This window comes from Apteryx rowi, unplaced genomic scaffold, assembly GCF_003343035.1.
Source record: "Apteryx rowi isolate R43461 unplaced genomic scaffold, aptRow1 scaffold_7, whole genome shotgun sequence".
Taxonomy (NCBI): Eukaryota; Metazoa; Chordata; class Aves; order Apterygiformes; family Apterygidae; genus Apteryx; species Apteryx rowi.
In genome coordinates, this window is record NW_020450982.1 from 7,995,169 (window position 1) to 8,008,679 (window position 13,511).

Below are 13,511 nucleotides of genomic sequence, written 5' to 3' on the forward strand. Positions count from 1 at the left end.
TTTCTAGCCTCTAATTATTTTCAGCTCAGGGTCCTCCTTAGTTGAATGTGCTTTTTTTTAAATCTGTTCAGACTTCAATAGTTTCTCTTCTATGAATTTTCCCCTTCTTCCCTGGAGCTCCCATAAATTTTTAGCATTCAAGCTAGCCCGCTGATGTGTTTGTAAATGAATGTTCTAATTTTTAGTTTTTACAAAATGGGTGGAAAGACCCAGAAACAGGCAAAAATAGTCAGGATGACAAGGCTGGATTTCCAATGCAAGCACTCTCACAGCAACTTCAGTTTTAACTCTCTCCTTACTGCTTTCAACTGTACATATTGGCAGAACGAATTTTTTTGTGTTTCATTCTGACCTCTGTCTTCTGCTTCACTTTTTATGACTTTGCCTGTATACATTTTTCCAGAAGTAAAGAAAAAAAACCCCACAGTATTATCAATGATAGAAAGCTACTACATAAACAAAGTATGACTTTTTAACTGCAATGTCATAGATGTTTCGAATGGCAATAGGAGCACAATTAGTACCGGTAACCTAGAGCTTTGTATATGCTTGCAATTATAATCATCGCTAATAGAACATATCAGACCTCATGTTAAATAACGCTTTGGATTACTCAATTTTTTCTGAAACTCAACTAATTTCTGACAGTTTTCTCTTTCGGCCTTCTCAAGATGACAGAATTCATGACTGCAGGAGTATTTTACTGATTTTACACTTCATCAGCATTAATTCAGTAAACCAGTGCCAACTATGATCAAATTTTAATAAATTAACAATTACAGCATTTAACCTTTTATACAGAAATCTATGTGAGACTGTTATCTAACATTCTTATCAGTATCTGTTTCCAAAAACATAAAGAAGGAGATGCTCATCCTACCATTCCTCATAATTATCCTGTAACAGCAGGCAAAAGGGCTGAAGAAACATAAAAAGGCTATTCAAGTTCGGGATTCAGTCACTAGAGAATTTCTCTAAGCACAAGAACAAAGGAAGAGTGTGCAACCGTCTACCTTCAGTATATTTTATCACAGACTCTGGCAATAGGAGCTGTCAGCAGCTAGGTCAAACGGTATAAATTATATAGTTTCCATACCTATCCCAAGCAAATGAGAGGAGATTGCCAGAGTTCAGTCACTCTCCTAAACAGCTTACTCATCACAGCAGCAGAAAACCTGCACTTGCCATTACTTAAGTTCTCATTCTTCATGGGCTAGCATGGGCTTTGCATCTGAAATACACACTAGATCACCTCACCCATTTAAGTGACAACACACTTGCAAAGAAATTAGATAAATCTCAGACTAAACTGTAAAACTGTGCTTATTATGGCCTTATATATTAACTTACACAACTATACTGTTAAGCAGAATTTCTCTGACATTTTCTCCCACTGAAACCTTCAGTTGTAGAGATTTAACTAGTGAAAAAACTTATTTCTTACTAGACTGAATATAAATTGATCAGGAGCATTCTGATCTTGCCATGGATATGATTTAAAATCTTCATATTATAAATCTGAAAATAAGCATTAGAAGCAGTTACAAAGCTAGAAGTCACTTTCATTCATTTTGATAGGCATATTCACAGTGCATTTATAACAACATCAAGCAAAGAGGTCCAGACAAAGGACTTTACATTGCTCTTTTTTAATAACAAATTGCTTACTATTTGCCCATAATCTCCTAAAAAAAACTTTACTGACCATTTTTGAAGGACACATCTTTTCAAAATACCATATGTAAAAGAAATTTAAGAGTGCTATTCTAAACTAAGTGCCTTGCTTATTCCTTTCTTAGTCCCTCTGCAGAGCCGGCACAAAGTCTTAAGTGAGGATTAACTTGACAAATGCAATTTACATACCATCCATAAAACAGTTTATGTTTATGTTTTAAAATATTACCAAAAAAGTAACCGGTTGTCAGTTCTCTTAGAAGGCACCTACAATTTCTGTCTCCAAAATATGAAATTACTTAGCTATGAATGACTGTATTACCTGCAGCACAATGCTGTAGCCATAAAAGAAGAAAAAGAAATACAGCAAGGAAATAGTCCCTAAGCAGCCTTCACTATATCTTGAAGATACAAAAAGCCTTCCTAACTCATTGACACACAAACTACCTCTCCTAGGGTAATAAGCAATTAAACACATTTCTTTTTTGATAATAGGAGAAGAAATATGTAAAAAAACTAACATCCTTAAAAATTAGTTTCAGTGTATCTAGAAACACAAAAAGTACTGAAATACTGTGATCATATACAACACGGCATAACTGAAGCTATACCTTTGCTGTACATTCTCAGAATTAATGGATATTTATTTGGCTTATCTCCTTGATGTTCCTCAGAGAAGCTACCCCAAAACCTTGATTATTCTTGCTGCCCTTTTCTTTACTTGTTCTGGTGGATGGATCCATGCTGAATACAATATTTAAAGCATGGGCTATCAATGTCATGGATTTTTTCAGTAGAATAATCATGTTTTATTTTGTGATCCCTCCCTAATATTACTCAATCCTATTTACTTTTTTGACAGCTAGTGAACACTGAGTTGATGTTTTTACAGAAACACCTATTAGACCACTTTTCTGAGCAGTAATAGATAAATCAGCTATTCTTTTTGTATAAAGGTATTTTATTCTCATGCATTACTTCACATTCTTGAAAATAAGTTTCTGCTTTTGTTTTATCACCCATTCATTCAGTACTGTGAGATCCTTCTGTAGCTCTGACACAAGACAGTGCTGAAATCAAAGGTCATCAGGCATCACTTTTATCATCTCTACATCATCATCAGAGTGGGTTTTTTTCCCCGTAAGCACTTAAGTATTTTTATTAAAATAACACTACTCTAGAATTATTCAATGCAAATTAACAATTCAGACCATCCTGTAAACATTTAACACACCTGCTTAATTTGCACAGCTCAAAAAAACCCTTTAAAGCCATCAATGAAAATATTAAACATATGCAAGGAATGCATGCAACCCCTCTACAAAACTTGTGTTGAATCCTCCCCTTTATTTTATAGGTATTTACAGCAAAACAGTAGAAAAAGCACAGTAAGTTCAAAAAATGTTTAAGCATCTTATTCAACAATCTCACAAATTTAAATCAGTTCTACCAGGCTCAGAATAAACCCTCCCATTTAACATTTCAAAATAGTAAGACCATCTTCGATTAAGTTAAAGTCCTCTTAACACATTAACAAATACACTTGCAAACTTTGCCCACTGTTTGTAAAATATATTGGTTGTCAAGAGTTTCAAGTCCCCCGACTGCAAAATATAACTCTTAAATCCTGTGCCTACCAAGGTGGGCACTAGTCCTTTCCAGAGTTCTGTATACATATGAGTTGGATTATCCTTTTCAGTTGAAAATATTAAAAACTTTTTTTTATCACTTTTAGTGGTGAGAAAGAGCAACTTTACAATGTATGTGTATTTAAATAGCCACTAAATAAATAAAACTGTAAATCCATATGTGAGTTAGCCGAATCACAAGTTCACAAGTAACAGTGTGCTGTACTAGCCCTGGAGCCTATGCTGAAGGTTTTATTTCCTTGTCAATGAAGGGCACGATGGATGATTCAATGACAAACACATTTTGTAGTGACTGAAATCTCTTTCAGCACCTGCCTTAATTTAAAAAGGTTTCCACTGTTACCCCAAGCAGAAGTGGTGAGTAAAAATCTGTACCTTGGGTAACAGTGTAGTGACCCAGTCATTGCCCAAAGTTCATAGGGGGAGCAGGATACAAACACTATGTAAACCCTCCAACATGCTGGTCTTTTAACCCTATTTGCAGACTAAAAGCTCTATGAGGAGCTCATCATTTTGCGTCCCAATTACTGCAACGTTCCTTTCTCAACCCCTGCTCCACTTATATCCATTCAGACACTTCACCAAGGAGCATTTCCTTAGTTCATTGCTTTGTTCAAGGCACTTCTTTCCCTCTATCTTTCTAATATAGCAAACAAACCCACACTCAGCTATCTTCTCATTCCTTATCAAAAGGGTTGGCTCACACTCTGGCCAGCCTTCAATCACTCTCTCTTTAATTTTTCGACAAGGCTTCCTGGGTGAGGTTTCATTTAACTGTTATTTAATCTACAAGAAGGGGCAATCCCATTCCCCTGTCACTCTCAGACACATCATCCTGATTTCCCCCATGCATTTGCTTTAGTATTMAATCCGATCCCACAATGAGCTGATTTAGAAAATGCAGCCCCCTACAAAAGAGCCATTATTTTTCTGCTGATTTAGCTCCCTAAACAGGCTTAATGTAATGGTCAAATGAGCACAGGTGCTAGCAGAAAGCAGGGGTCAGAACTATGTATTTTGGTGACAGATAGCCATTGGATTAAGTAATGTGAAGCCTTAGGCTGCCCCTCATATTTAGTTCTTTGTAAGCATAAGCACGGTTACTTCATTTAACTCAAAACTCAGCTTTTCCATGATGAGGATAAAAATGTTTGATAACTAACTGATGCACAGAAAACAGCTGAACTGCCTTACTGTTTCTATCCATCTGTATTCCCCAGTTTTAATCTATATTACACTGGAATTGTTAACTCTTCGGGGCAATGTTCTTCATGTCTGCTTCTGCAAAGCAGGGGTCATGGTATCTCTTTTACTTTCCTGTATTTTTTTTCTCTGCTTTACTGTTCAGGAGAATATAAAACTGTTAGAACTTTATTGAAAATTTAACTGAAATCCAGTTGATGCAAGTCTTCACTGACAGAACCCAAGGCACAAAAAAGCATCAGAAGGGAAAAAAAGTAGACTTTCTRTATTCCGCTTTGTTACTGATTCAAACCTTTGGGCTCCTTTTGACATTTTCTCATTGTGGAAAATACAGTCAGCGAGGGTCAAAACAAAACAGTTGTCTCAGACTTCCTACAGAACTTAATTGTCAAAGTGTAAGAAAAGCAAACTTTTGTTTCAAAGCAGTAACAAGAGCTAACCAAGGAGGGAAGCTGGAACTATAGCCTACATGTAGTAAGGGACACATTTAAGGGAAGATATGCAGAGAGAACTCAGTTCTAGCTAAAATCTTGACATTCATGCCACTTCTGCAAGTCAGGTCTACTGACAGAACAGACAGGATGAGAAGAAATGTCTATGTGATTATTTGGTACTAGTCATATTACAAAGCTATAGTGACACATGAACTAAGCCTGCAAATGGTACCAAGAATATCACTTAGGAAGACCTTCCAGAGCTCTACTGTTTCTCACGGAGAATTTCCTGAATCTTTGGGGTGGTCTCTTTGGGAGAATTTCCTGGGACCAAGTTAAATACAGATTTACAACAAACTGACAAGAGTTTTTTTAAAAAAAAAAAAAAACAGTTGATTTAACTGCAATAAGCTATACCCTAAAAGCAGTAGACAAAGGTCTGATCACCAGTTCTCTCTCAACTGGAAAATCAACGACAGTTGAGACACATCAGACAAAACAAAGTTAAATGACCTGCCTTTACCTCCAAATCCCTGCAAAAGATTCCCTTTCATGCAACAGTGGAGGTCTCAATAAAATCACTTCTGAGCTGTAATTAACCAGGGACATTTTTGTATCAGGAGTGACATAACCAAAATTCACAATTATTAACAGAAAATGAATTACCTACTTTGGGGAGGGGAAGAGCGGTGTCATAAATAAAAAGACTTAACAGCATCTTAACAGAGACATCTCTTAACATTTTAAGAGATCTAACAGCAAGAAACCTGTTCCTTCTATGGAGAATCTGAAAGGTCCTACAGCAAATAGCACTTGTCCATAAAGAAATATATTTACAAAACATAGAAGACTCTCGCAGATTTTCAGGCTTCTCTTTGATTCAGTAGTGACTAAGATCTTCAAACCACACATAAAGAAGTTTGCTGACGTAAGACCTAACATCTAAAAAGTCTTCAAATGAACTGTGGAGCTGGAAAGAAAATCTGAAAGAGTCAAGCTTTACTTTGGGAAAAAACTTTATTTGAACTGTCTGATGCCTTAGCATCAGACAAGGAACAAATGTTTCTAATTATCCTTTTCAGCCCTGGCTGTGAGATGCAGCTATGTGAAGAACCTTCTGCCTCTAAAGCATCTTAGGAATCCTCTTAACAAAGGATCAGTGGATTCCCAATTATGTGAGCCACAGATATTCTCAGCTGATCTCGCTGAAGAGAAATGAGATAACTAAACTTTGTTCTATTAGGAAACCACTTCCTCAAACAAACATAAAACTGTGCAAATATATATGAAGAATGATTGCATTATTGCAGCCTGTATAATGATACTGTGAATAAAGATTTTTCAGCGTTTCTACCTTTTTGCACCTGCTAGTATATAGTAAGGTTTCCAGAAAACAGATGCAATAAACACCATGATTGTCTTAAAAACAGGAATCTTAAAAAACTGCAGCCTTTTTTCCTAGGACAAAATAAATGGGGGGGGGGGGAACAGAAAAAAAAAAAAACAGAAAAGCTGCAGACAAAAGACCGAAAAACGTTGAGAACTTCTGATTAGCTTCCTTCTTCCTGAAGTCTAGCTTTTGAGGAGATACCCAGAGAAAAGCACTAGCAGCAAAGTAAAGCACAGAAATATCGTCAAATCTTTTGAAGTGACAATTTACACAGGGTATTTACAATAAAAAGCAATATAATCTGGATGCCAGTTATACTCTGACTTTCGGAGATGTACAACGAGAAACTGTAAATAAATGAAAAGAACATAGTGGGTAGAAGAGAAAACAAACACCTATATATTCTAACTTTTTAAATCATATTTTGCTAATCATTCTGATTTGCCAAAGAAATTGTATATACTTGGAAACAGAAAACAAACAAACAAACAAACCCCAACATCTGTCATCATGTTACTGGATTCCTGCCCCAAATCTTTTAGTCAGCCACGGCCTATGTAACTCCTCCAGACCACTCTGCAAGAAAGGCTTCTCCAAACTTCTGGCTAAAAAAACCCTTCTCAGACAGTTGTTCTGCTTGATAATTTCTCCTTAGTTACAGCTCTTCAGGTGGAGCTTAGGGAATAGGTGCATCTGTGTCTGCCTAAGACTTCAGTCTTTCTGCCCTTACTGTGTGAGATACTGTGACCCTTTCATAAATACTCTACAAGAAAGGCTCTGTACTGCAGTGATACATATAAGAAAAATCCCTGGAAGACTTAAAACATTTCAAGAAAGCAACAAATTCCTTCTTCTACATCATTCTAACAGAGTGAACAGTGCTTGCTTTCCTCCTTCCTTGAATTTTAGAAGTAGGATACTCATTATCAGCTTTGAAATCACATTTATTTAACTGAAATAAAGTAGAAGAAACCTTTACAAATAAATTTCATCATGTCCTAATGCACTGCCAACCACACATAAGCAAACATTACATCAGCATCTAAAACCAGTGCCAAATCAGTTACCAACACCTTGTTTCTCAATTTTCCATCAGTTACAACAGACAGAATGAGGATACCCTGTAGAGCGAAAGTATATATAATAACATATAATATAACGATATATATATATATATATATATGAATGATATAATCCATATCATTGGTCAGATGGAAAAATGCCATAAAGGATGAATTACAAATAGGCAGTAAAAGAGCAAAAGCAACATTTTATCTAAATTCTGTACACATTCTCCACCTACATGATTTACAGAATTTGTTTCACTTCAAGCCTTTTCCTAATTATGGAGCATACACATATATGACACAGAGACTATCCTTCATTCATCAATAAGCCCAGGAAGATTTTGTGAAATTTCAGAAATCACAAAAGCTTGGAACAAGGCTGCACAGAATCAAAGCAGTTGAGTTTGAACAGAAAGACTACAGAATAAATTATTAAACTGAATTTGATTCAAAACATAGTTCTATCAAATTGTCCAATATTCTTAATCCTAACAAGCTTTAACAATCTGTTTCAAGGTTAATTTTTCCAAATTAATTTAGGATCTTCAAATCACCTAAAAAAAAACCTCAAGGAGAAATCAGAATGGCTCTCTGATCACGTTTTATTTAGAAGCAGTTTAGGTAGTAAAAGCAAAACTTTCTGTTCAGGCTCTTCCATATTGTACTATTACATGGCAATGTGCACGAAAGACTGAAATCTATTTCTAGTTCAAGGAACACAAACCAATTTTAAAGAACACTGCATTTACATAGCAAACTCTTCAGGAAGCTGAACATACTTTGTAAGTGTTAATCATCCCTCAAAACCGTCTCATAGGTAATAACTGTTATCTCTATTTCACACCTAGGAGTTGAAGTTGAGTGACTTGCTAATGAGTGCACAATCTATTTCAGAGCCTGGAACACACCTGATTCCCTGTCTCCCTAGACTAAATCTTTTGAACCTTGCTTCTCTTCAGTGAAGTCTCCTGAAAGACTTTGACTCCAGCTCAGTTCATTTGTATTGAATCATAGGGACTGCATAAAGGTAGGTCAAAGATATCAAATCTGCGAGGAAAATTCTATTAAAGTGATTTGCAATGTTATACTCCAGAAGGCTTCAGTAAATGCTTTAAAAAAAAAAAAAAAAGTTCAATGAGCATATTTGAAGTATTCTTTTAAACTAAGTCTTACAAACTGTCACATCACTTAACTTCTTTGCTCTACTATGAAGGTTTTTAAATCAGGGCCAACAAAATTACACAAAATCATAAATATGGGGAGAGGTGTTATGCTGACAAGTCATGCCACCTTCTGTGCCAAGGACTGCCCAGCTATACCTAAACCACCTCTAAAAGGCAGTTATTTAACCTTTTCTAGAGCACTTTCAGCAGTAAATATCCTATTACCTCCCTCAGATATTTAACCCTCTGATTATCTATCTGTAGAGCTGGAAAGCTTTTTCTAATATCTAAATCTCCCTTGATGCTATTTAAGACCATTATTTCTTGTCCTGCCTATAGAGAATGTTGTTATATTCTTCTCTTTATCATATTTTAAGCTTATTATTATGTCTCTTCAACTCTACTATAGACTGAACAAGCCCAAATCTTTCAATCCTTCCTCAAAGGTCAAAGGTTTTGCAACTCTCCTCTAGACACTCTTCAATTGGTCTAAATCTGTTTGAAGTACAGTCTCCATCAACGATATCCTGTCTCCATCAATAAATGGAGACAGTACATCATCTGAAGCCTCATCCTGAATACAGCAGAATTTTACACCTTACACACAGCAATCCTGTTCATACCTCCCACTATGACACTTGCTTTTTTCATAAAACTAGACATGACTGATTTACATTCACTTTATGATACTGCTACTTATCTGCAGAACTGTTGCCCAGCCAGTTGCTTCTTATTTCATACCAAGTTTATTGTTCTTTCCCAAACAAATTGTTTTGTACGTCTTTACTGAACTGCATCCTGTGTATTTCAGATCATTCATCCGATTTGTCAAGACCATTTCACACTCTAACGCTTGCATTCCTTCCCAGATTTGTACTGTCCGCACAGTTAGCAAATCTGCTTTGTTCCATCATCCAGCTCACAAACCGAAAGACTGAACAGGATTAAATTCAGAAAATACACCTGCAGAATCCCACTTGATGAATTCCCTCCATTCAAAATGTCCTTAGAGCATTTAATTAATAAGTAACTAACTACCATGGCAAATTTTCTCTGACAGAATCTATTTTTGTTGTTTCTGAGTTCTTTAGCTGTGGACTACTTTAGCAGTACTGTACAGGCAGAGTATCTTTCAAACACAGATATTCAGGGGAGCCTAACATTGTCCTTCCCCTTTAATGTATTTGTATGTGACACAGTAACCCAGCTGCACGGCTCCTCCAATTTTGAATTTGGACTATATTCCTATTCTCCCTTCCTCTACTAGAGACATTACAGAGACCCCAATTCACAAAAGAATTCACTAGCTCTGAAAAATTCAAGTCTTTACATAGATGAAGCAATAAAACAAAACCCAAAACAACAAAAATCAGGATGTTATCATTATGTACCAACAGGCAAACTGTCAAGCGCATTCAGTTTCCTTTTTGATTTTTACATTTTCTAACTAAAATGTTTTAAACATTTACATATGCTAACTAAAATGTTTTAAACAAAATTCAAATTACTACAAAACCCATAATATGACCACATTTTAGGGGCAGGGATCAGATATGTCTCACGATAAAGCTGTAAAAGACTGACAAAATCTCACTGCTGTGCTACTGATAGCACAGCAGATCTTTTGGAGATATTCTCCAAAAGTCAAGCTTTTACTCAGACCTTTCTTACCAGTAGCTTGTCTAACACACATGCACCCATTAATCAAAACAAATGTTTGTGTTTAAATACTGCATTTATGTCTGAATTAGTAAAAAAATCTTTAAGATCTTGGATAGTTGAATTGTCAGGCTTGCCAACATTCACATTGCTATGTCCCATGATAAAGTTGGATACTTCAGAAAAAATGGGGAGAGGCTAAAGGCAATCTATTAGATAAATGTACAAGGAGGATCAAATGTTTTCCCAGGCAACAAGAGAAAAGACAGAAAGCAATCAGCTTAATGCAAAGCAAAATACTTAAATTGAGTATTAGCTAAAACTTTAAACATGGGGTGATGAACTGTTGAATAAGCAACACAAAGAGGAACCCCTTCAGGAGAGGGAATGATCTGGGTACATGTCCAAAGGGCACAGGTTTGGACTAGCTTCTCTCTCTACATTTCTACATTGAACTTAATTCATTATAAGCATCAAAACATTAAAGGAACTTTAAAGAACTTTAAAGAACAGTTATTGTAAGTTAAATTATAAAGCCTTTTGTCTGAAGCTATAAAAAAAAAATCTATATGAAAAATTATTTAAGGGAAAGCAGTGCAAACTTTATACTAACTAAATACTATTACATAAGTTTTGAGTATGAACTATACAAATCATCAACTTATTATTCAACAAAACCAATTCCTGAAGACGAGTACTTTGATTACAAAACAGCAAGTAATCAAAGAATCAAAGAATCTTTAAAAAAAAGTCTTTTGCTTAAAAAGTGATGTTCCAAGCAGAAAGAGAAGACACTATTTAATGTTTAGCTCCTTGTTTCTTTAAAGTATTTTGGGAGTTACGCAAACAGAAAGGTTTCCACAAAATTAAAATAAACTCTTTTGAAGTTTTACCTACAATGAATGCAGTTTCCGAACCAGAAACCATATTTACAATGTTCTCAAAACTAGAACAATATAGCCTTAAGTGTTAGAGTGCAAAGTTTACCAGAAGCAACTTCTTATAATAAGCAGCTTGATTTCCAGCAAAGAACACTTAATTTGGAAACTAAGAAAAAACTTTCTCACTACAGAAGTGAGAAAGTTTCTCACTTCTGCCACTTCACTCCCACCTACAGAGGTGGCAGAATTCTTCTTGCTTTTTAAGGACAAGTTCTACAAATATCTGTCTGAAATAATCTAAGTATATTCAGTCCAACACTAAAGGGAGGGAACGACAGGTCTTCCAGTCCTGCATTTCTAGAACTTATGTAAGTACAATGTATTCTATGGTTATAAACAAATATCAAATACTTGAAAAATAAGTTTTAAAAGCTTTCTCTTGCAAATGTGGTCTTCATGACTGGAGAGACCTATATCATTAATTCCTATACAATGCAAAGGCTTCAATTTGGGGGGAAAACCAAAGCAAAGCAAACACCAAAATACTAGCTTAAAGAGTCTTTCAAATGTGATTGACTAACTTTTAACAACAAAATTTCATTAACTATTGGAAATAGAACAGACTGAGAAGGCTTCTATTGCAACCTCCTGAGTACTTTCAGAAAGATGAAGAAACCACTTCTCATTTTGCTTACATCAGCATGGTAGTAAAAGAGCAGAAAAAAAGTCCCTCCACCTTGTGTCAACCAGACAACCCCACTGCTCAGAGGCCAATATACTCACAGTACCCAGAAGGGTATGGAAGAAAAGAAACAAAAAATTCTGTCTGTCTCTTGGAAATAGTGGGAGAGCGAAGCTTTAATTCTGAATGAGACTATGGATGTCTGACTATGGAATCTGTCTACACAAATGTGGTAGAAACACTGACAAATATCTGAGCAGTCACGTGCTGCTCAGCTGTAGAATAGAGGCCCACGCAAGGATACGTTCCCAAATCTCGTGAAATAAAGATCTAGTTATTTGTGCATATTAAATGTGTGATAGCACTAAGCCCAAAAATCTATATGCTATTTCTCATTTTCCAGAAATGTTAAATGAGACAAAACATAAAACTGAACTTCATCAGTAAATAGCTTAGCGACCAAACTATTTAATACAGCCTATCTCTTAGTAATTATACACTTACAGTACGTGATGCAAAGGAAGAATTATTTCAGTTAATGGAGATGCAAATGAGAATGGTGACAACTACCTACACCGGACTGAACAACTTCTATTCACACAAATGTGCAATAGCATTTCAATTTAAGGTCATAACTGCTGCTCCTTATTGACATACAAAGTTGCACTGCATAACAGTAAGGCTTTGTGAAGGACGCTAAGATCAGGCCAGAACATTTTTTTATGAAATAAGCATGATAGTGTTGTAGAAAGCCTGCAAAGTTGTTCAGGTCCTGAATGACTTATTAGAAGTCACATACAAGGCAAAATGTTGGTGAATCTCCATACCCATTCTGGATCGCCACTTCTTACAGCTGCTAGATGAGGAAAAGAAGTATAATTTCTAACAACAGGTTAGAAATATACCAAGAAAGCAAGCTCTCAAAGGTAGCACAAGTTAGTATTTAATATGAACTACAGAAAACATTTAGAGCTTCACCTTGAATAACTCAGTAAATGATCACTAAGTTATTAGGGCAGTTATAATGCTGGTATCAATAGAAAATGTGTATATCCACCACAGAACTACTACACTGCATTTAATAATGAATAGGAAATATACGCCAGAAATTCAAAGCCTAAAGAACAGGTTCTTTTATAGAAGTTTTAGTATCAGCTATGCAGCAGCCTAGAACTGGATTAGTAAATGAAGTTATACTCCAAAACTAGAAGACCTGTCAGTGTTCCTGGATAAGCAGGGAGGGAACAGACGACAGCATAAGGAAGCAGCAGAACCATATGCTCTCCCTTTCAGAGATCAGGACTAGAAGACAAAGGCGATACTGCTGAGTTGGGATGCTTGGACACTACTGGGGTGATTTGTCCCGAACAGAACAGAAAACCGGAATGTATTTTACACGATGGGGACACAACAGGGCAAACATCACAGCCGCGAGAGAGAGCAGGTTCGTGATGCTGAAGATCTCTCTTTTTGGATTCCCGTACGCCTCAATATCAAGAGTTGCCTACGGGGTAGGAGCAGTTGGGGCTCAAGAGCAGAAACCTCCTGAACAAGCAGAGAACAGAAGCAGCAGCCTGGGACAGGCTTGGAAAGCGAGCCGAGGCAGCAACAGCACCGGGAAGTGTTGGCGGGAGCCCGGGCCCGGGCCGCGGCTGCGCGGGGAGGCACGAAGCACCCGCGTGCCGGCGCAGACCGGCACCGCGAGCGCC